Below are 23,699 nucleotides of genomic sequence, written 5' to 3'. Positions count from 1 at the left end.
AAATTAATATAACATGTTACTATAATCAGGCATTGAATTTAATGTCAGTTCTATTGCTAACAAGCTGAACACTTCATTACTCATGACTTCTGGGTAGTAGTGGAATAAAATCACAAAACACAATGGTTCTAATACAAATGAATTATGAGACAAAAATGTTAAGTATTTGATAAACAGAAATTGGCTTCCATATGTACAATAACTGCTGGACAACTCTCAAATTTGGCAATGTAAAAGACTTATGACACCCCCATCATTATTAATAAGTTGTGTTGCATTTGCACTTATAAGGCACACCCCCATGAGCATGCACATGCAGGGTCATGCATTCCCCATTGAACAAATAGCAGCGGCACATATTTGTACTGCTGCTATTAGTCCCCAGGCACATCCCTGCACACACGCTTCAGCGTGCTGCAAAGGGACCCAACTGGGGTAGGGGAGCCTGGGGCCAGCACAGGTGCTGGCCTCAGCAACTTTTACCTGGGGTCCTCCTGGGAAGCAATGGCACTGAGCTGGCTGCTTGGAGCCTGGCTAGCAGCCAGAGCATGGCTCTAGCTGGCCAGGCTCCAGTTTTTGGCTGCACACGCTGATGCCATGACCATGCCGCTTTTTAAATGGCAGGTATTTTTTGTTTTTTTCACACTGGGATCTCTCCATGTCAAAAAAATCTGCTGTGTTGCAAATTAGCAGCATGGTGCATGGATGCATATGTGCTGCATGCGGTTTGTGGCACCTTGTGGCTTTGAGGCACTGCAAACCACACATGCATACTTCTGGGGGCAAGGAACCTAAATTGTTTTAACAAATACCTTCATAATATAATGAAATAAGAGATGATATCGGAGTTAGTAATTTCATGTTGTGATATGGAGCTTTGGGTGTCCAACTTACTAGTATACCTAAGAAGAGGTTGAAGGAAACTTGATCACTATGTGGATTGTTTGCATGAGAGGCAGGTGTCTGGCTAGTGAGACTTCTTGACTTCATTGATAGTGTGGACAGAATCTGGTGTCAGAGGATGAAGTTACAAAAACTGGGCACAAGGTGAGATGTAGCTTCTAGTGGCAAGAGAATTTGAATTTTGGAGCAATTTTTGCAATGGGGTGGTCATTTTCCAAGGCCTTGGGGTTACTGGGCTGAGTTTGATCCCCTGGTAACAGGAAATTGTACCAGTTATGAGTAGGAGTAAGGAAGATAAGGTCAAGTAGTAGAGAAGACCTTTTCTGAATGTAGTTTCCTTCCCTTTCTCATGCTTTATCTTGTGTTTAAATATGCTTAAAAATTGTTGCTTCACATTATTGTATTTTATTATATTGTATAGAACCAATTACTTGTATGTTTCAGAGCTTCTGTAGGGTCCTTGAAGAGTATTTTTCCATACATAATATGGTTCCCATTAATGTGGTTCCCATTAAAGGGCCAATGTAGTTCCCATTTTCAAAAAAGGGAGGAAGGAAGACCCAGGAAACTATAGGCCAGTTAGTCTTACCTCGATTCTGGGTAAGTTTTTTGAGAGAATTATCCTGGTGCATGTCCACAAGGGGCCAGCAGGGGAGGTTATGCTTAGGGGCAACCAACATGGGTTCATTAGAGCAGGTCCTGTCAGACCAACCTGGTGGCCTTCTATGACCAGGTCACAAAATCCTTAGATGCAGGGGTAGCAGTAGACATAGTCTTTCTGGACTTCAGGAAGGCCTTCGACAATGTCTCTCACCCCATTCTCATTAAAAAACTAGGGGACTGTGGCGTCGACACCTACACAGTCAAATGGGTCGCTAATTGGCTGGAGGGCCGCATGCAGAGAGTGGTGGTGGATAGGTTATTTTCGACCTGGAGGGATGTGGGCAGTGGGGTCCCCCAGGGCTCAGTTCTCGGACCCGCACTGTTCAACATCTTCATCAGTGACTTGGACGAGGGGGTAAAAAGCACCCTATTCAAATTTGCTGATGACACTAAGATGTGGGGGGAAGTGGGCACACTAGAAGGGAGGAATAGGCTGCAATTGGACCTAGACAGGTTACAGGGGTGGGCAGATGAGAACAGGATGGGTTTCAATACTGAGAAGTGCAAGGTGCTGCACCTGGGGAGGAAGAACCAGCAGCATACCTACAGGCTGGGGAACTCCCTTCTTGTCAGTGCAGAGGCAGAAAAGGATCTTGGAATCATTATTGATGCCAAAATGAACATGGGCCAACAGTGTGGGGACGCAGTCAGGAAGGCCAACCACACCTTGTCATGCATCCACAGATGCTTCTCAAGCAGGTCCAAGGAGGTGATCCTCCCCCTCTATGCGGCACTGGTCAGGCCGCAGTTGGAGTACTGCGTCCAGTTCTGGGCGCTGCACTTCAGGAGGGATGTGGACAGCATGATCGGGGGCAGCAGGGCAGGCCCTACGAGGAGAGGCTAAGGGACTTGAACCTGTTCAGCCTCCACAAGAGAAGGCTGAGGGGGGATCTAGTGGCCTGTTACAAACTAGTCAGAGGGGACTAGTAGGCATTGGGGGAGTCCCTGTCCCCCTGAGCACTACCAGGAGTGACTAGAAATAATGGTCACAAGCTGGCAGAGGGTAGATTCAGACTAGACATCAGGAGGCATTACTTCAGTCAGGGCAGCTAGGACCTGGAACCGACTTCCAAACGAAGTGGTGCTGGCTCCTACCCTGGGGGTCTTTAAGAGGAGGTTAGACGAACACGTTGCTGGGGTCGTTTGACCCCAGGACTTTTTCCTGCCATGGTAGGGGGTCGGACTTGATGATCTGCTCAGGTCCCTTCTGACCCTACCAACTATGAAACTATGGCTTCTGGGGTTTTTTTCTCTTTTCTTCCTGTGAGACATCAGAATTGAGTAGGGCACACCACTGCTTCAAGTGGTACAGAGAGACATCACACCTCTTGCTTGGTGGGCCTTATCCACTTGTGTAGGGTTTGGCCACTCACCAGATTTGCAAACATGAAAGAATTTTCCCCAGCTCAGACTGGCATGGACTACTAGGGGAGTTGGCCTTCCTCTGTGGTGGGGCCATGGCTTGCTTCTTAGAATCATATGGGCACATTTTACCTAACAAGATCCCAGTCCTTCCAGAGGCCCAAAGCATTGCCCTCACCCTTGGTTTTTCCTGCTGTCTTCCTAGGGCATATTTTGGATATTGAGGCCAATTCTGTATTAAAAATCATTCTGTAGTAGGATGTTAGGGATGCTTCACTGCATTGGAAGAGGGGCAGGAACAGATAGGTTTGCTTGCAGATACTTTTGGGCCTGACAACATCTGACATGGTTTGCTGGGATTGTAGGGGAGTGGACTTGATACTTCAGGGGGTCTCTTAGAATCATGGGCGGCTTGCAAACATGAAGAAAAGCACTTTACTTGAAACTTGGTGTGTCCCTGTGCTGTGTCTAGTGCATGCTGAGAAGAGGCATTGCATTAGTTGGAACTGGCTTTCAAAGAATCATAGAAAGTTAGAATTGGAAGGGATCTCAGGAGGTCACCTAGTTCAACCCCCTGCTCAAATCAGGACCCAGCCCCAACTACATCATCCTGGCCAAAGCACTGTCTAGCCAGGCTTTGAAAACCTCCAAGATTGGAGCTTCTACCACCACTCTGGGTAACCTGTTCCAGTGTTTTACTACCCTCGTAGTGAGAAAATTCTTTCTAACTAAATCTAACCCAAGCTTCCTTTGCTGCAACTTGAAACCATTGCTCCTTGTTCTGTCATCTGCCACCACTGAGAACAGTTTAGCTATATCCTCTTTTGAACCCCCGCTTCAAGTAGTTGACGGTAGTTATTAGCTCCCTCTCAGTCTCCTCTTCTCTAGACTAAATAAGCCCTGTTCCCTCAGTCTTTCCTCATAAGTCATGTCCCCCAGCCCTCCTCCACTCCCATACCACTTTTGCTGTCCTCTGCTGGACTCTCTCCAACTTGTCCACATCCTTTCTGTAGCGAGGGGCCTGAAACTGAACACAGCATTCCAGATGTGGCCTCACCAGTGCTGAGTAGAGGCGAATAATGACTTCCCATAACCTACTGGCAACACATCTACCAATGCAGCCCAGTATACCATTAGCCTTCTTGGAAACAAGGGCACACTGCTGGGTCATATTCAGCTTATTGTCCATTGTAACCCCTAGGTCATTTTCTGCAGAGCTGCTGCCCAGCCCCCAGCCTGTACTGATGCATGGGATTGTTCCGTCCTAAGTGCAGGACTTTGCACTTGTCCTTGTTGAACCTCATGATTTTCCTTTTGGCCCAATCCTCCAATTTCTCTAGGTCACTCTGAATCCTAGCCACACTCTCCAGTATATCTACTACTCGCCTTAGCTTAGTGTCATTTGTAAACTTGCTGAGGGTGCGCTCTATGCCATCTTCCAGGTCATTGATGAAGACACTGAACAAAACTGGCCCCAGGACCGATCCATGGGGCACTCCACTGGATACTGGGCTGCCCGCTAGACATTGAGCCATTGATTACTACTCTCTGAGCCTGATGCTCCAGCCATCTTTCTATCCACCTTACAGTCCATTCATCCAGTCCATACGTCCTTAGCTTCCCTACAAGAATGTTGTGGGAGACGATATTAAAAGCATTGCTAAAATCAAGATGCACCACATCCACTGGTCCCCCCACATCCACGGAGCCAGTCAGCTCATCATAGAAGGCAATTGGGTTGGTCAGGCATGACTTGCCCCTGGTGAATTCATGTTGACTGTTCCTAATCACCTTTTTCTCCTCCAAGTGCTTAGAAATGGATTCCTTGAGGATCTGCTTCATGATTTTTCCAGGGACTAAGGCTGAGTGGTTCTGTAGTTTCCTAGATCATCCTTTTTCCCTTTCTTAAAAATGGGCACTATGTTTCCCAATATTTCTACCTTCCCAATATTTGTACAGATTGTGCACTTTAGTGGGTTTTTTGGCACTTTTATCTAATAGCTGATTGAATCAGCTATTAGATAGAAGTGCCAAAAAGGCCCACTGAAGTGAAGTGCCTGATCTATACAGATACTGCAGAGCTGGGTCAAAGTATACATGCTGCTGCTTCCAGTAGAGTGCTTTTCTTCATGTCTGTCAGTGCCCATAAAATCATAGAAAATTTGGGTTGGAAGGGACCTCAGGAAGCCATCTAATCCAATCTCCTTCTCAAACAGAGTGATCCCCAACTAGAACATCCTAGCCAAGGCTTTGTCTAGCCAGGTCTTAAAAACCCTTCCAGCTCTTTGTTTCTGTAACACTATTGTATAGTTACAAAGTGGATGTAATTTTGTTGCTGATCAGCTGCACAACTTAATGGGTTTGAATCATAATTTTCTAAATGATCAATCCTAACAATTCCCCCTCCAATCTGTCTTGTATTAGACTTGACCACCACTTCTAGCCTAATACTTCTCCTGTTCTCCCTTTGGATATAAGCTGCTGGTTAATGCAAGTATCTATTAATAAGAAAGTACTTTCCTAAATAAGGATGGATCAGAGGGCTTCCAGCACTGAGGCCAAATCTCATTGATCAGTGGTGGATTAAATGCTCTGATGTCACAGTTTATTATCCTCGTACTCATTACCCACACTGCTCCCACCCAGAAACGAATCTTCCAACCCCACAATAAATCTATAACTAAATGCATGGCCAACTTCAAACTCATCTGAGGTCCACAATCAATTCTGTGAGCTTAGGCCGTATGGTGCCATTTGGAAGCACTAAATAACGGTGCAGTAACAGCCCGTACTGCGCTGTGCTGGCTGTGCAGTTATATTTAGCTGCTACATCACCATAGCAGTGCACTATAAGGAAGGAGCATGTTGCTATGGCAATGTAGCTGCAGCATCATGGTTTTTTTCCTATGTTGCTGTAGCACGTTATGGTGATGTAGCATCACGTGTAGAAGCACCCATTGTGTCCTACATTGGACTCAGTTCAAGCAAATTTGGGCTGTTTATGGTTTCAGGGTAAAAGAAATTGAGTGGTTTCACAGAATTAATTAACAATACCTAAAATACATATTGGTCTGTGTCAGGGCACCTTCGGTGCCTGACACTTTAAGGGCCAGAACAGGCAGCAGAGCAGCCTCCAGGTAACTGCTCTCACAATCAGAGGAGTCGCACGGCCAGCAGGAGGTCACCTGATTGGGAAGATGGCACAGCTGCTTGAGATAAGTGCAGGCCCTGAGCAGCGGGGCTAGCAGTTTGCTGCAGCCAGCTGGAGGGGGAACAACACCCAGGTGCAGCTGCTTCTCACATAACATCTTGGAAGTACGCAGCAGGAACTATGGGGATGGCAGGAGGTTCCTGGTCCTGGGGAGTGACCTAAAATGACACCCTGCTAGGGCAGTATGGTGTGGTGGGGCTGCCTGTGGCAGAGTGGTTCCCAGGAAATGCCACACCAGTTGCCTCCCTAGTGAGAGGTGAGTATGGGGTGCCTTATAGCCTCAGCCCCTACAACCTCGTGGGTAACCCAGCAGTAGGGACAGGAAAGGGGCCAGGCACATCTACAGACACCTGAGCACCATGGGGTGTAAGACCCCAAGGCCTCAGTGAAGGGGGACTGAGTGTTGGCCCCAGTGAGGGGGTGTAGAGTAGGTAGTAGGCCACACAGAATAGGGTTCACAGGGGTGGCCTGAAGGGCTGCGCACGATGGTGCAGAGTAGGGTCCATGTGGGTGGGCTTGAAGGGACGCACAGGGGCACATAGAGTAGGGTCTGTGTAACCCGAAGGACTGCGCAGAGGCTGGCTCCAACAGTTCAGTGATGTAGGCGCAAGGGAAAGGGGGCATAAATTGGAGGCTCTAGTGAAAGAGCTTGAGTGGAGGCCCTAGCAAGAGGGCAGGAGGCCTAGGCACATATGAGGACCCCTGAAGCCAAGTTTGTACTTTGGATACCACCTGCAAGTCATGGGACATAGTATAGGGGAGTTTGGAGCTGTGTATAATGCCCCTGGCATCAGGGCATAAAATGGGAAGCCTCCTGCATTATTACATCCTTTTTTTATGCATCAAGTTGTGGCAGGCAAGACAGAGCAACTGCCCTAGACAGGTGGGCAGGCTGATGTTGGATTTGGCCTTGAGACTGGCATGCACAGTAGGGGGCACTACTACACAGAGCCTCCCACCTCACTGTGCCAGGCCCAAAACTTTGCTTCAGGTGTCTCCCTCAGGGAGCCTACAGCCAGCTGTCCAGCTTCTGGGGGAAAACGTGCAAGCCTGGGGTAATGCTGCCACCACCCACCACTGGTTTCTTGTAGGGCTCTGCAGCCTAGGGCACAAAGACCCTGCAAACCTTGGGGGTGCTTTGCCCACAGTAATATTTCTGGGTGCTTCTTTCAGCCCAAAGCATCCCAAGATAGCATTGGGTAGAGCTGAGGGAAAATAGAAAGACAAACTCTGCTAGCCAAGCTGGGTGCAGAAAGCCTCTCTCCTCCCTCCTCAGTAATATAGCAAGGCAAGCTGTAACCCGGTACCTTTATCAGTGGGGGAAGGGGGCGTTGAACGAGGAAGTCAGAATATACTTTGAGCAAACATAAACAACTTGAGTCTTACAAAGTCTGGCCTAGACATAATTCCTAACTCCTGGCTAGTTTCCAGGATTTTACTTACAAAAAAATCACCAGGCAGCAGCCTGGGGCATTTGCTTGCACCTTTTCAAAATGCCTACTGGAAGGAAGAGTGCTCCCTCCTCCCTCTAAGAGTTTTATCTGGCCAGGTCACCTGATTGACCAACCTGAACCAAGAAGAAAGCAAGGAGAGAGAGGGGTCACCTGGGCTGACCCAAGTCAGGGGCAGAGAGAAGGAGGGGGTTTCTTCACAGAGACTTCCCTCTGTCACAGTCTGCCAGGCTGGAAAGAGAAAGGGTAGCTAAATAATGTACTGTTTTTAAAAAATTCCTAGAAAACCACTAAAATCTCCTGGATAACTTACTGGTATTTATTTTGTATTTCACAAAGATGTTAGAGAGTGTAAAACTTGGAAATACGTGGCTTTGGCTGGCAGTGTCACAGTCATAATGTCACGTAAACAAAAATTTTAGTTTTCAGCTCTTTTCATATGAATGGTTACTTTTGTTTATCTATTTTTGACCACAGGGGAAATAAAAATAGTCATTTTAAAAGAGTTGTCTTCCACCATGACTTGAGAATATTTCATATAGGTTGTATGTGTCAGTCAAGTTAATTTTTCTTCAGCTCTGAAAGTATTTGGCTACCCTTTCTCTGTCATTATGAACCAGATGCTCTTTTTGCAGACCCTGTCTCTGATGAAACACTTGTGCAGCTCACCTTTTTGAATATGATGTTATGGATCAAAGCCATCATATACTGGTCACCATTAAAATGACATTTGCCCAGTCATCGCACACTTGAGATGTTGCTGTGGGTGGCTGAGATTAAATGCTGGTTGTCTTAAATGGTATCCAAGACACCTGCACCTGAATTTCAAATTGGAAATACAGAAGTTATAATCATAACTTTTACAGCTTGTGACTCCAGCTCCTTACGACATATCCTGTATCACTGTGGACCAACATGGGCAACCAGGAGGTCTCGACCTAACTGGACACACCATCACACCAAGCGACACTGTCATTAACAGGCTCCTTTTTAAAATGTCTTATTAGGATTTTTATTCAAGAAGCAATTTTGTTCTTTTTACATGGTTAATATGGCATAGTATTGCTGGGCTTTATTACCTCAACAATATAGTTCTCCTCTTTTTTTCCCCCGTCAGCAAGTAGGATTCAAATTACTGGCCCCCATTCTCCCCTATAATGAATGCAGCTTGAATGAAGAAGGGACGGATAGCCACAGGGAGTAAGTGTAAGTCCTTGACCCTTTTCTACCTGCCCTGGCAAAGATGCCATTTCAGAGGACTGCCTCTAACTTCCATATCTAGCACAAGCCATATAAGCCAATTCTGACATATCACTTCAATAAGATATTAATTTTTGCATTGTTATTTTATATAATTTTCTTCAGATTAACAATATTTTAATGTACTTCATATTTTACATTGTATGTTTCACTAGTGTTGAAACTACTACTACTTTGATATTATCAAAGTGAAATATCTTGATAATTTGAAATTGGATTAAAAAATATCATGTAGGAAACATCTAGATATTGCTCTGTCACTGCAATGCTGAATTAATACATATTTTGTAAGTTCCATTTCCTGAAGAATTGAAAATCTGGTTTTGGACTATCTCCTGAGGAAACAAAGACAGTCATGGGATGCAGCATGCGTAAGTAAGTGGAAGACTGTGAACCAGCTCCTCAGTATCTGTGAAATGCAGTAGTTTGATTAACTTTAATGGAGTGGTGCCTATTGATACCAGCTGGGAATTTTGCCCAAATTCAACAGGAAATAAGTTTTCCTTCATTTATCTTGTCCTTAAATGTCCCTGTAGATACTTAAACTAATATTTCTGTCTGCTGCTACAGCATGAAATGTTTTGTCCTACCAGATATATAGATATAGATATATCTAATAGGCCTGTGCGAGTAGGCAGGTATTTGCTCTGGCTTCGGATCCAGCTGCTTCGGATGTCAGTGATCCAATCCAGAGCTCCAGATTGGTTTGCTGCTTTGATCTGGCTGAAGCAGCGCCGAAGCTATGGAGCTGCCTCGGAGATCTGGCCGTAGGCTAAAATGGGGGTCTATAACTTTGCTGTTTTGTCTATGATTTGGGTGAAACTTGTTGGGTTACTAGCCTTTGCTGAGAGCATGAAGCCTGTCAAGTTTCAAGAAGATAGGTGCAGGGGTTTGGGGGGAACTGCACCCCAAATTCTTGAAAGCAAAACTCATGGCACATCTATGTGTTACATCATGAGGGGTGGTGCAGGTGGTGAAAACTGCAGGGGTGGCGCCTCCTGGTGAGGCCACAAAGCATGCCAAGTTTCAAGAAGATAGGTGCAGGGGTTTGGGGGGAGCTGCACCTCAAGCTGCTGACAGGCAAAACTCGTGATGTAGGTGGGTGCTTGGGCAACTGCATCTGTCTTGGGCTACACGAGGGTGGAATCTAGTGCAGGCCTGGGTGCTGGGCCCTGCCAGGCCACGAAGCCTGCCAGCTGTGTGTGTCTCGCTGGGGGACTCTGTTTTCTGGAGCCCTGCACCTCAAGCTGCTGACAGGCAAATCTTGTGATGTGGGTGGGTAACACTGTGTGTGTGTTAAGGTGTGCCCTTCCTGGTGCTGGGGCCTCTGTACAACACAGCAGTGTGCCCCAGCAAGGTCTCCTCCTCCCCTACAGCCTCACATCCAGTCCACCGCTTTACATGACATCAGGTAAAATAACTTAGCTGGCTCAACACCAGTAGCATCATCAGCAGCATCAAAGGTACCCGAATGGAACTGTCACAGAGCGTTTCTTTTCATAAAAGAATTGACAGCAAGAAGTAAAGATACTGTGTTGGACATATGATGTTACTCATGGTGTGTGATGGCTTATCTTGTGTTTTTTATATCTATATGTGTATTCTGGAAAAAAAAAAAAAGGAATACTTAAAAAACATGTATCTTTGGAAGCTTTAGGGTTGAAAACCCCTTTGTCAGGCCGAGGAAGTACCTGCAGTTGGTCCTGGATGGAAGGAATAGTAAAGAAGCCAGAGGCTGGCCTGGCCCGCAATGCAGGCAAGAAAGCCAGTCAGTGAAAACAGAAATAGAAGCGTCCGGGGGGAGGGACAAGCTGGGGGGGGGGGGGTAGGGGGATAGTGGGATGTAGCAGCACAGGTAAAAGTGCAGAGGTGCCTGGGGTGTCAGATGTTCGGCAAGTCTCAGTGTGCCAGAACTCCACTGTGTATATTGAGTCCATGAGTTTCTGTACCTACTACCTAGGATGCTGATGAAGTGAAGTTCATAGGCCCAGCTCTGAAAAGTGGTTTGTACATTCAAACAAGCACCTAACCTCATCACCAGAACTGAAGCCAGCTTCCTACAGCTCAAAACACAAAACCTGCCAACTATCTCCAGTACCCCCACAAACTGCACGCCAGAATCTATCAAAGACAACAAAGCCCAACTACCTGTGGGGGCACATTCCTCACAAAAAAAACACTCTGCCTCCAGTCTCTCGGGCCTGAACCTGAGAGGGAACAAATTACTATGCAAACTACTTTTCAGAGCTGGGCCTATGAACTGCACTTCATCAGCCTTCTAGGTAGTAGGTACAGAAACTCATGGACTCAATATACACAGTGGAGTTCTGGCACACTGAGACTTGCCAGACATCTGACACCCCAGGCACCTCTGCACTTTTACCTGTGCTGCTACATCCCCCTTTCCCCTCTACCCCTCCCCCCCCCCAGCTTGTCCCTCCCCCTGGACGTTTCTATTTCCATTTTCACTGACTGGCTTTCTTGCCTGCATTGCGGGCCAGGCCAGCCTCTGGCTGCTTTACTATTCCTTCCATCCAGAACCAACTGCAGGTACTTCCTCAGCCTGACAAAGGGGTTTTCAGCCCTAAAGCTGGCATCCCAGGCAGCTAAGCTAAGCTCACCGGGAGCCTTGCAACTGCACTGCAACCAGCAGGTGTCAGGCCTGTCAAAGATGTGACAGGTCTGGGTGTTCCCCAGCCAGAACTTTGTGCGTGGGTGCGTTAGCTGGAGGTTTTGGTACCTCCTACCCACCTTTCACCAGGGATCATTGGTCCTGGCATTTACTGGGCTGCCACGCCACCAGCAGTCCCACCAGGCCTCCCTACCCTGCCAGGGTGCAGTTTTAATGGTCATGCTCAGGACCTGGGGCCGCCTCCTTTCCCGTAGCCCCAATCCCATACCTCCAAGTTTGTCCTGGCAGGGGAATGAGCTCAGCAGGGACATGTTCTTCCCCTGCTTGCTGGTGATGCAGTTACTGCCCCCTCCAGCTCGGGGCATTACTCGGCTTTTAAAAAACTCAAAAAAGGAAATTGGTGCAGACAGAGTGAGGAGGGTGGCACTCAGTCTGTCTGCAGGTGGAGCTTGGGGAACCCCAGCAGCGGGAGGTTCACCTTTAGGAGCACCAGCTGCTCCACCAAAGCGGGATCCAAGCAGGTGCGGTGGGGTGTCATAACATTGCCAGCAATGCTGAACATCCTCTCGCTTGGAACACTGGTCAGTGGACAGGACAGGCGTTGCCAGGCAACCATGGTCGTATCCTGCCACATCTGGCTGCAGTTTGCCCAGTAGGCCAAGGGGTCATAGTCCAGTGGCTCTACATCCTCAGTGAGATAGGTAGCCACTGAAGCCCTGGCGCTACCTGCCCAAGGCTGGGGCCTGATGCGTTTGGACCCCAGCATTGAAGCCATGCCCATGGCCCACATTGGCAGTGGCTGGTGTGGAGGAGACTGGCTGGTGCTGGTGCTGGGAGTGCTGGCATGGGGAAGTGGATCCCCCTCTTCCACATCCCCTTGCCTCTGCACTTCAGCCTCCCTGACTTTGTTCACCAGCACCTGAGTCCAGCGATCAAGGGTTTTGGGGCTACCAGTGCACATGCTCCCCTTCACCCTCGGGTCATACATGGCGGCCAGCATGTGGACTGTACTGGACCGCAAGGGATCCAGCCTTTTCCTGATGCCCTCCTTCAGCTGCCTTACCAGTGCCTGCACGTCTGGTGACAGCACCCTGCCCCAGCCAGGAACACTGATCCCCTGGAACTTCTCCATTTGGTTCTCCAGTTCCCTCACTAGGCAGATCACCTGGCTGAGGAGGGCATTGCTAGCGCTAAGGGTTTTGGTGGCCTCGGAAGGGCTTGAGGACCACCAAGATCTGGGAGATGGTACCCCACTCAGCTCTATTCAGGGGGCCGCTGATCCCAATCTCCCCAAGCAAGGCCATCTTATGGATGGCCTTCTGTTGCTCCACCAACCTTTTTGAGCATCAGGTATATGAAGTTCCACCGAGTCTCCACATCCTGCATGATTTTGTGCTGCGGGATGCAACAAAGTTGGCATCACAGACAGCCTTCACCATATTGGCCCCATTGTTGTTGACCATGAACCTGCAGGTGAGCTCAGCCTGCCCAACGAGCCACCCCTGCACCATGAGGTTCATGGCCCCCATGATCTCCCTTGCCATATGGCACACATCCACACCTTGGCTTGCAGTAGAGCCCACCGATGGCCTGACTAATCACACCAGTGCCCTGTGAGGGAGAGGTAGGCATGATCACCACCCCGGCTGCTCCAGATGTCGGAGGTGAAGTACAAGGCTACCTGCGGCCCTGCCTTGTGCAGCTCCTCCCTCAAGTACTCCCTGAATGCCTCATACAGGGAGGGCACCACCGTCCTGCTAAAGGTGCTGCATGTGGGCACTTTGTAAGATGTGGGCAGAAGTGCTATGAACCACTTGAACCCTGGCTGCTCAACTAGGGAGAAGGGCTGGCTATGCACAGCAAGCATCTCCCCAATGCTCTGGGTGATCTCACTCACCTTGGGAACGCACCCTCCCTTTTCTGTCCACCTTTCCCCCACTGGTCGAGGGTGGCCTGCCTCTGCTTTGGGGGTAAGGGGCCTTTTGGGGTGAGCAGGGCACTTCCCTTTTGGCAAACTCGCACTGGTGACAGACTGAGCAGGAAGAAGGGTAAGGGGGTGCTGCTTCCTCAGATGCAGCAGCATCATCGTGGTGGAAAAGTGTCTCACATCCTTGCCATGGCTCATGTGCCTTCGGCAGTGCTGGCAGATGGCAAACCTGGCATCGTCTGCCAGCTCAAAATGCTCCCACACTACACTACTCCCCTGCTTCTGGGTTGAGGGTGAGGATCCTGCCTTATCCCACTCCTCAGCAGGCTGAGGCTGAACAGCAGGAGGAGCTGCCTCAGCTGAGCCACTTGCCTCCACAACCTCAGCCTCCTATGAGGTGCTGCTTTCCGGAGAAGACCTGGGTCTAGGAGAAATTTGAGGGGTGTGGAACACAAACTCTGATTCCCCCTCAGTCCCCAGAATTGCTTGAGCCAGTGTGCTCAGCATCCCTGGTTCCAGCTCCAGCTCCTCCTCTGGCAGTGGCAGGCTCATGCTGAGAGCTGAAATTGGGGTGGAGATGACAGTGATTCCACTGCTGGTGCCTACTTCTGGACTGGGGGTGGGGGTGGTGCAGGTGTAGGGACATCAGGTGCAGACAATGCTCCCACCTCCTTGCTTCCACTGGCAGCACTGATGTCATGGCTGCTTGGGAAGAGAATGCATCTGTGTTTGGGGGAGGGGGGACTTGCAGCTCTAGCTCTCCCCCTACTTGCTCTCCTTCCCCTGCCAGAAGACCTGGCACCTGCCTTTTCAGCACGCTTCATGTTTATCTTTCCTGTGCTGCAAAAGGTCTGTGTGTGTGTGTGTGTGTGAATCCTTTTGTATTGTGTGTTTTATTCCCTCTGTTGCATGCACGCACTGGCCTCTTCTTTGATCGTTTGCTTCAGTGTTAAGAGTTATGTAAAAATTGTGTGCTGTCTGTCTTCTTCTCCTATGAATATCTGATTTTTCTTTATATTGTTTGTGTGTGCATGTGTGCATGCAATTTGTGTGCCTCCCTGCACAGTGATGGATCACACTGGCAGAGAAATACAGCTTTCTTTTTTCAAAGTTCCCCCCCCAAAAAAGAGCAAATATAAATTCAAAGAAATTAATTGAATAGTAATTGAATAGCTAAGCTAAGCTAAGCTAAATCCTACCCAATCCTTTCTAACAAGAAAAAGGAGCAGGCAAGTTCAACTACTGAGTAAAGCAAGCAAGCTGAAATGCTTGAGTCTGAGGATTCCTTTCTCACGCAGTTCCTGAGAAAGAACAAGCTAGGAAAAGGCACGGCACACCTCCAAACAGCGGCTTTTATGCTGTTTCTAGGTCCCTCCCCTGAGATGCTGTCATTGGAAAGGCAGCCAGAGAGAAATCCTTCTCACTGGCCACCTACACATGTCAGTCTTTCCCTCTGCACCCCCTCCCCTGCTCCCCCTCCCTCTTCTAACTTTCATTTTCAGCGTCCAAAGCATCTGAAGCATTTCCAAAGCACTTCAGAAGCTCCGAACTACTTCGGACAGCTTAACTGAGCCCACGCTTCGCTCTAGGCATGCTGCTTTAGATACGGAAGTATCTGAAGCGGCCCCAGATCCAAAGCGTGATCCGAAGCCTCACACAGCTGTAATATCTAAATCTATATAACTCTATCTATCTATCCATCTATCTATATCTAGATAGATATATAATATTTAATTTTTACTTTGTAAATTTTGCACGGTCCTAATAGATCAATCGATCTATCTATCTAGATATAGATAGATCTATCTATTAGGGCTGTGCAAAATTTCACTGGCTGTTTCATTTCAACACTGTTTTGACTCGTTTCGAGCTCAAAACAGCAAAATCAAAATTAAGAGCTTCGAAATAGTCTCGAAATGAAATGAGGGCAGTGGAAACATTTCAAAAGTTTCCAAATGAAATGAGTTTTGAACCTGAAGCTGGGCTTGCTTGCAGGGAAACAAAGTAAGGATTGGTGGGGGAAGGCCTGCTCTGATATTCACTGTGTAGCTGGCCAGTGACTGTGATCCTTCCCTGAGGTCCCTTCCAATCCCAGTGTTCTGGGGGAGGGATGGAAAAACAGCATAAAAAGCAGCATTTTTTGAACTGGTCTGCTTTCTGCCTTGGGGTCAGTTACTGAGCTGTCTTCCAGAAGCTCAGCAGTGTTAGACAACAAAGGCTACCATTCACTTCCTACTTGCTAGGCTAGCAAGTGGGACTCAGCAATATCTTTTCCTTTCTTTGTATACCCTTTTATTTTATTATTATATTCATTCATTGATTCCTTTCAATTTATTCCTCCCCAAAAATCTTCTTTTTGTTTAGTCTATTTTGATTCAAATCAGCAGGTCCAGATGCTCTCCACCCCAGGGTGTTGAGGAAGCTAGCAGGGGGTATTGCAGGGCCCTTGGCATGGCTTTACGAGCCCTCGTGGTGCTTGGGCCAGGCGCCAGATGATTGGAAGATAGCCAATGTGGTCCCCATCTTTAAAAAAGGGAGGAGGGAGGACCCGGGCAACTATAGGCCCATCAGTCTTACCTCAATCCTGGGGAAACTCTTTGAGAAGATCATCAAGGAGCACATCTGTGAGGGGCCGGCATCGGGGATGATGCTCAAGGGCAACCAGCATGGTTTCATTAGGGGTAGGTCATGTCAGACCAACCTGATTGCCTTTTACAATCAGGTCACAAAAGCACTGGATGCAGGTGTTGCCGTGGATGTAGTCTTTCTGAACTTCAGCAAGGCCTTTGACACTGTCGACCACCCCATCCTCATTAAAAAAACTAGGCGACTGTGGCATTGATACCTACACAGTCAGATAGATTGCAAATTGGCTGAAGGTCGTACTCAGAAGGTGGTGGTGGACGGGTCATATTCGACCTGGGGGGAAATGGGCAGCGGAGTCCCCCAGGGCTCGGTCCTTGGGCCTGCACTGTTCAATTTCTTTATCAGCGATTTAGATGATGGGGTGAAAAACAACCTGTTTAAATTTGCTGACAATACCAAAATTTGGGGTGAGGTGGGCATGCTAGTAGGGAGGGAAAGACTGACCTTGTTTGCCCTAGCGCCTCCCGGGATAACAAGGAATAATGGCCACAAGTTGTTGGAGAGTAGGTTTAGATTAGACATCTGTAAGAACTACTTCACAGTTAGGGCGGCTAGGATCTGGAACCAACTTCCAAGGGAAGTGGTGCTGGCTCCTACCCTGGGGGTCTTTAAGAAGCGGCTTGATGCCTACCTGACTGGGGTCATTTGAGCCCAGTTTTCCTCCTGCCCAGGCAGGGGGTCGAACTTGAAGATCTACAAGGTCCTTTCTGACCCTACTTCTATGATTCTATGATTCTTTTCAAATCTGTGCTTTCTCTCACAGTGTGCATTCCATTCATTGTGCAGGGAAGCACAGCATAATTATATTGCATATTATAATATAGAATTTATATAGGAAAACACACACACACACACACACACACACACACACATATCCTTACAATTATCTTATCTATATATATTACATAAATCAGATACATAACATTACAGAAGAAGAGACAGATTTTCCAGCACACCAAGGCAAAGGCAAGATATTATGAAACACACCATGAAGCGTGCTGGAAAGGCAGCTGGCAAGCCTTGAGGGAGGGGCGGAAGAGCGGGTAGAGGGAGAGCTGTAAGTTTCCACCCCCCCCCCCAGCAAACTGAGATGCATACTCTTTGCTACAATAAGCAGGCATGAGGCTTCCACTAGTACAGGCAGCAAGCAAGGAGAGGGGAGCAGTGGTAGTGCCAGTGCCTGTGCCTGAGTCTGTATCTCCTCCAAGAGCAACAGACATAACCCTTTGCCCACTACCACCATGACAAGCAGCAGCACCAGCACCAGCATGACAGTCTCCTCCACCCCCATTTCACTTCCCATGCTGAGCCTTCCAGTGCCAGAGGAAGGGCTGGAGCTGGTTCTGAATCTGAGTGCCCAAGCAAGGGAAATTCCGTGGAAGGAAGTGGAATCAGCTGAGTTTGTGCTCCACACCCCTCAAGTTTCCCCTAGATCCAGGTCTCCTTCCCCAGAAGGCACTTCAGAGGAGGCTGAGGTAGAGGTTGAGGTGGTAAGTGGCTCAGCTGAGTTGGCTCCTCTTGTTGCTGTGCCTCTGCTTGCTGAGGAGGGGGGAATTGCAGCATCCACACATGCACCCGTACCCCAGAAGCGAGCAGGTAGTGTGGTCTGGGATTATTTTCAGCTGCAGATGATCCCACATATACTATTTGCTTGCACTGCTGAGCAAAAACCAGCCGGGACAAGGGAACAAACCACATGAGCACCATGGGGATACTGATGCATCTCCACAGGCACCACCGTCTTGCCCTTGCTCCTCCTCAGCCTGGCACCAGTGGGAGTGTGCCCAAAGGGAAGTCCCCCTCTCACTCCAAAGGCCCTGTCCCCACAAAGCAGAGGCAGGCCACCCTGAAATAGTGGGGGAAAGGAGGACAGAAAGGGGGGGTGCATTGCAAGGGCAAGCAAAATTACCTAGAGCATTGGGGAGATGCTTGCTGTCGATGGCCAGCCCTTCTCCTTAGCTGAGGGCCAGTTGGGTAGCTCCTGGAACTTGTGGCTGCATCATACCAAATTCTGCCATGCACCATCTTCAGCAGGACAGTGATGCCCTCCCAATATGAGGCATGCAGGGAGTATTTGAGGAAGGAGCTGCACAAGGCAAGTCCGCAGATGGCCTTATACTGCACCTTGGATATCTGGAGCAGCCGGGGTGGAGATCATGCATACCTCTCCCTCACCAGTCAGGCTGTTGGTGGGCTCTCCTTCAAGCTGAGGTGATGGATGAGTCCCACACAGCAACAGAGATCATGGGGTTCATGAACCACTTGGTGCAGGGGTGGCTCGCTGGGCAGGGCAAGCTCACCCGCGGGTTCATGGTCAGCAACAATGAGGACCAATATGTTCAAGGCGGTCTGTGATGCCAACTTTGTTGGCATCCGCTGTGTGGCACACAAGTTCTACCTCATTGTCAGGAATGCTTTGGAGGGGGATAGGGCTGCTGGTGATGGTGCCAGCACTACCAGCAAGCTCATTTCCAAATGCAGGAAGGTGGCAGGCTACTTCCACCGGAGCATCAAGGTGGGCAAGATGCTGCAGGACAAACAAGCAGAGATGAACATACCGTAGCACAAAATCATGCAGGATGTGGAGACTTAGTGGATCTCCACATACCTGATGCTTGTGAGGCTGGTGGACCAACAGAGGGCCATCCATGAGATGGCTTTGCTTGGGGAGTTTGGGATCAGCGACCCCCTTAACAGAGTTGAGTGGGATACCATCTTCCAGATCTTGGTCCTCAAGCCCTTCCTCAAGGCCACCGAGACCCTCAGTGCTGGTGATGCCCTCCTTTGTCAGGTGATCCCTGTAGTGAGGGAACTTCAGAGCCAAATGGAGAGGTTCTAGGGGATCAGTGTTCCTGGCTGGGGCAAACCGCTGTCACCAGACATACAGGCACTGGTGAGGTGGCTGAAGGAGGGCATCAGGAAACAGCTTTATCCCTTGTAGTCCAGTACAGTGCACGTGCTGGCCGACATATGTGACCCGAGGGTGAAGGGCAGTGTATGCAGCAGCCAAAGCCTGAATCAGTGGATGGAGGGTGTTCAGCATTGCAGGCGATATTGTGACACCCCACTGCACCTCCTTGGATCCTGGGTTTGTGGAGCAGCTGGTGTTCCTAAAGGTGAACCTCCCACTGCTGGGGTTCCCCAAGCTCCAGGTGTAGACGAAGTGAATGCCACCCTCCTCACTCTGTCTACACCTATTTCCTTTTTTTCATTTTTTGACGCCATTTAATGCCATGCTGTCAGAGCTGGAAGAGGCACTCACTGCATCACCAGCCGGCAGGGGAAGAACATGTCTCTGCTGAGCTCCCATGCTAGGACGAACTTAGAGGCATGGACTGGGGCTGTGAGAAAGGAGGAGTCCCCAGGTCCTGAGCATGACCACCAAAACTGCACTCTGTCAGGGTCAGGAGGCCTGGTGGGACTGCTGGTGGTGTGGCAGCTCCAGATATGCCAGGACCAAGGATCCCCCTGGTGAAAGGCAGGTAGGAGGTGCCATAACTTCTAGCCACCACACAGGTGCACACAGTCCTGGCTGGGGAAAGCCCAGACCTGTCACGTCTTTGACAGGCCGGAGGCTTGCTGGTTGCAGTGGGGTTGTGAGGCTCAAGGTGAGCTCAGCTTAGCTGCCTGGGATGCCAGCTTTTGGGTTGAAAAACCCTTTGTCAGGCTGAGGAAGCACCTGCAGTTGGTGTGCGTGTGTGTGCTGTTCCTGGATGGAAGGTATAGTAAAGAAGCCAGAGGCTGGCATGCAATGCAGGCAAGAAAGCCTATCAGTGAAAATGGAAATGGAGGCATCAAGGGGTGATGTAAGGAAGGGGGATGTAGCAGCGCAGGTAAAAATGGAGAGGTACCTGGGGGGTCAGGTGTCTGGCATGTTGTAGTGTCAGAATTCCAATGTCTATATTGAGTCCATTAGTTTCTGTATCTAGGAGGCTGATGAAGTGCAGTTCATAGGCTCATCTTTAAAAATTGGTTTGTAAATTCCCTTTAAGGATCAGGCCTGAGAGTTTGGAGACAGGTGGTATTCTGTTCTTGTCTTTGGTAGATATTTGGTGTGCGCTCATTCAGGTGTGCAGTTTTTGCTTGGTGTCTCCACATATTTTCCATCAGGCACTTGGTGCCTTGATAGAGATATGTATTGTATTGTGAAGATATCACCATACTGGAGATATTGTTGGCAGGTTTTGCGTGTCTTGTCATTGCATGGCCTGGATCCATTTGGTGTGTTTTGGGCTGTAGGAAGTTGGCTTCTGGTGATGAGGTTAGTGAGGTTCAGTGTTTCTATGAATTTACAACCACTTTTCGCATAGTTGCCTATGAACTGCACTTCATCAACCTCCTAGGTATAGAAACTCATGGACTCAATATAGAAACCCTGATAAGTACAGAACCCCCTGCAGCTATCTCCTTGAAACTTGGCAGGCTTTGTGTCTTTAGCAAGGACTACCATGCCTGCTGTTTTCACCCCCGTGTGCCTTCACACTTAGAAATGACATGAGTTTTGCTTTCAAAATTTGACGTGTAGTTTCCCATGAACCCCTGCACCTATCTCCTTGAAACATGGCAGGCTTCATGCCCTCAGAAGGGGCTCCCATCCCTGCTGTTTTCATCCAAATCTGCCAAAAAATAGCAAAGGTTATAAGCAGTTTCATGCTTCCCCATTATAGCCTATGGGCAAAATGTAGAAAGAATGAAACACTCTTGGTGAAACAGAACAGTGTTTTCAAATGAAATGAAACTCAAAATAAAACACTTTCCTGTTGGAACAGCAAAACAGAAGTCAAAACGAATCAGTGCTGTTTTGCACAGCCCTACTATCTATCTATCTATCTATCTATCTATCTATCTATCTATCTATCTATCTACATTTATAAATATTTAGTATCTTTAAAGTTAAATTATTGTAATCTGTCCGTATTGTGTGATTAACCATCTTCTGGCAAAAATTGTGAGCTCAATTTTTTTCAGTTGGGTGTAGATTCAGGATCATAGGACTTTCAGGTATAGATGCTGATACCTTGTTCAGCTTTAAATAAAACTGAAAAAAAAATCTTCCTGATTTTAAATCCACAAAAGCCAAAACATGGGAGGTAGTATTGACTCCCACTGTGTTACTCTCTATCCCACACTTTCTTTTTTTGCTCTGTGAGGCTGTTCCTTCTCTAATTTTATGATGCAGTTACTTTTGTCACCTGGTTTTAAGTATTTACAAATGTAATATTTTGCTTATGTGATCAGCAAAATGACATATATGAATATTTTACCATGAGTGGTGGATAAGAAGGTTTTCATATATTGCTTGTAGGAAAAAAAAGTGGGATCATGTAGGAAAAATGATATATGAACTCTCTTCTTGTGGACATCTCTGACTGATTCTTTAGGGGAACGATTCTTCACAACCGTCTTATTAGGGCAAGGGTTCTCAACCTTTTTAGAGCCTCTTAGTTTTCACTCATTTTTTGACTACAGAAAAATAATAGAGCAATTCTTCTGTTGTAAAGAACTCAGAAAGTCCACAACAGGTCAGACTGTTAACACTGGATTCCTATGTGAACCCTCTGGATTTTTCCCGTGAGTCATATTTGCACATACTTGTTGTACCACCCTGGTTGACAATCACTGTACTAGAGGATTGGGGAACAAAGCTTATTTAAGCAGTGGAGCTGCTACACCAAATTTGTTTTTTATGTGGAATTAGTTTAATAAAATCTAAAGGTGCATTAGCATTTTAATAGTTACCTTGATTACTACATAATGCTTGCAAATAATTCAAATAGTCAGTTGATTGAAATGATAATTTGGTAAAAATAAAAAAGTGTGAGTAGGGGAAGAGATGCCTGTTCCATCCCAAAAGTAACAGCGCCTTCTGTTAGTCATGAAGATGTATTTACTCTAACACTCACTGGGCGTGTTCAGACAAGTGCCTCTTGTACATGTGCCTCTTGGCCCATCTCAAGCTCCTTTGAGACAGGGCAAAAGGCATGTGCAGGATTGCAGCGCAGGGAGAAAATTAAAAATAAACTGAAGTTTAAAAAGCAGAGCAGGGCAACCGGAGGCTGGGTCCTCCACAGAAACACTGTGGCTGCCGGAGTGTCTCTGTGGTTGGTCCCTTGCCCTGTTGCTGAAACACACAGCTGGCCAGGCTGCGTGTTCAGCACCAGGGCTCCAGTGCTGGTGAGTAAGGGGTCGGGGGAGGCTGAAGGATGAAGGAGGGGACCATGCAGGGGACACCCGATGGCCCTGCCCACTACCCCTGCCAGCCCCCTGACCTGCCCGGCTCCATCCTCCCCAGCCCACCCCCCCAATCCCTGCCCCCCTACCCCATAGTTTAAAATAAAACAAGAAAAAAAATAACCCCGGCAGTTACTGGCAGTTGGGGCTGCTGTCTGGCTAATTGGGAACCCACCTGCATAGTGCGGGGCAGGGTGACAGCCCCACCAGCCCCAGCCTGGGCCCTACTGCCCCCTGCTGCACTTTGCTGCCTGGGCGGGCTCTGCCAGGAGGCCCTCCACCCCTGCTTCTAAGTTAAGCAAAGGCTTTTTTTCCCCAATTTTTTCCCTGTTTTTCTTTTTAAAGTGACAGTGCCTGGGGTTGTGGGGGTAGCCATGGGGGCCTGGGAGTGCAAGTTGGGGGTGGGGCTGGGTGGGGCAGCCATTGGGGGGGCTGCAGCAGCTGGTGGGGGATGGGGCCAGGTGGGGCAGCAATCGGGGGGGCTGGGGTGGGACATGTGGACCTCGCGGGGGGGGATGGCAGCCCCTGTGGGGGCCATTTGACCCCTTGTGTGGGGGCCATACCACTTGTGTGGGGGCCAAATCCCCTGTTGGGGGGCCGTAACCCCTGTGTGAGGGCCATTACCCCTGTGGGAGGGCAATAAAATATATATTCATGAATTCATGAAACATATTTAGAGTTCACTTTATTATTATGATAAGAGACTTGCTTTAATACTGTAGATATATCAATAAAACATTGTCCAACTGATCGCTGTCTCTGTCTCACTCTCTCTCTTTATAGCGGTCTTTTGTTTTACTTCTGGAGGAACATGGATTTAGGAGTATTTTACAGAGCAACTTGGGATTTCTTTATCAGAGATTTTTCAGTTTTCCAATAGGGAACACCAGAATTCCTGCTAGGGAGGCCAGTGGCAGGACCCTGCCTGCTCAGAGCTGGCACCTTGGACCCAGCTGGCTGTGGCTGACCTCCTGGTCAAAGGGGGCAGGAGGACATGCTTTGATAGTTCAAAGCAGGCCACCACACCCGGAACATCTTCTGGGTGATAGCTGCCCAGATGGCCAGGCAGGGGCACATGTGGCAGTAGTGCTGCACAGAGGCCAACCCTGCAACCACAGTCCATTGGCAGCTGGCCCAGAGGGGCCGATGCCTTTACTGGCTGTGCAGTCCCCCTCTGGGTCTGGCAGGTGTGCAGCAGGTCACAGCCAGGCAGCAGCCCCCACTGCCAGACTGCTTTAGTGTGTCGAAGGTGCAGAGAACTCTTAGGGTTGCTTCAGCAGTCCAGCTGGCACAAGGGGTAGTGTCCCCAGGTACCAATTGGCTGGGCCCCAGAAGCTCCTGAGAGCTAGTAGCCCTGAGGCTATACGGCTGGGGCCAGGACAGGGCAGCTTTTTATGTTGCTGGGACAGCACA

General features: G+C 48.6%; 1 long non-coding RNA gene across 3 annotated transcripts in view; it reads right to left on the bottom strand.

Moving 5' to 3' along the window:
- LOC109282459 (uncharacterized) overlaps positions 1–23,699 on the bottom strand; it is an 82,800-nt gene that overhangs the window by 5,685 nt on the left and 53,416 nt on the right. For all 3 annotated transcript variants that reach the window (XR_002089446.2, XR_002089444.2, XR_002089445.2), the window contains exon 2: positions 8,260–8,408. This is a non-coding gene — a long non-coding RNA (uncharacterized LOC109282459). The remainder of the gene's footprint in view (positions 1–8,259; positions 8,409–23,699) is intronic.

This window comes from Alligator mississippiensis, chromosome 3, assembly GCF_030867095.1.
Source record: "Alligator mississippiensis isolate rAllMis1 chromosome 3, rAllMis1, whole genome shotgun sequence".
In the NCBI taxonomy this organism is placed as follows: Eukaryota; Metazoa; Chordata; order Crocodylia; family Alligatoridae; genus Alligator; species Alligator mississippiensis.
Note: the sequence above shows the minus strand (reverse complement) of the source record. Positions and strands in the feature narration are given on the sequence as shown.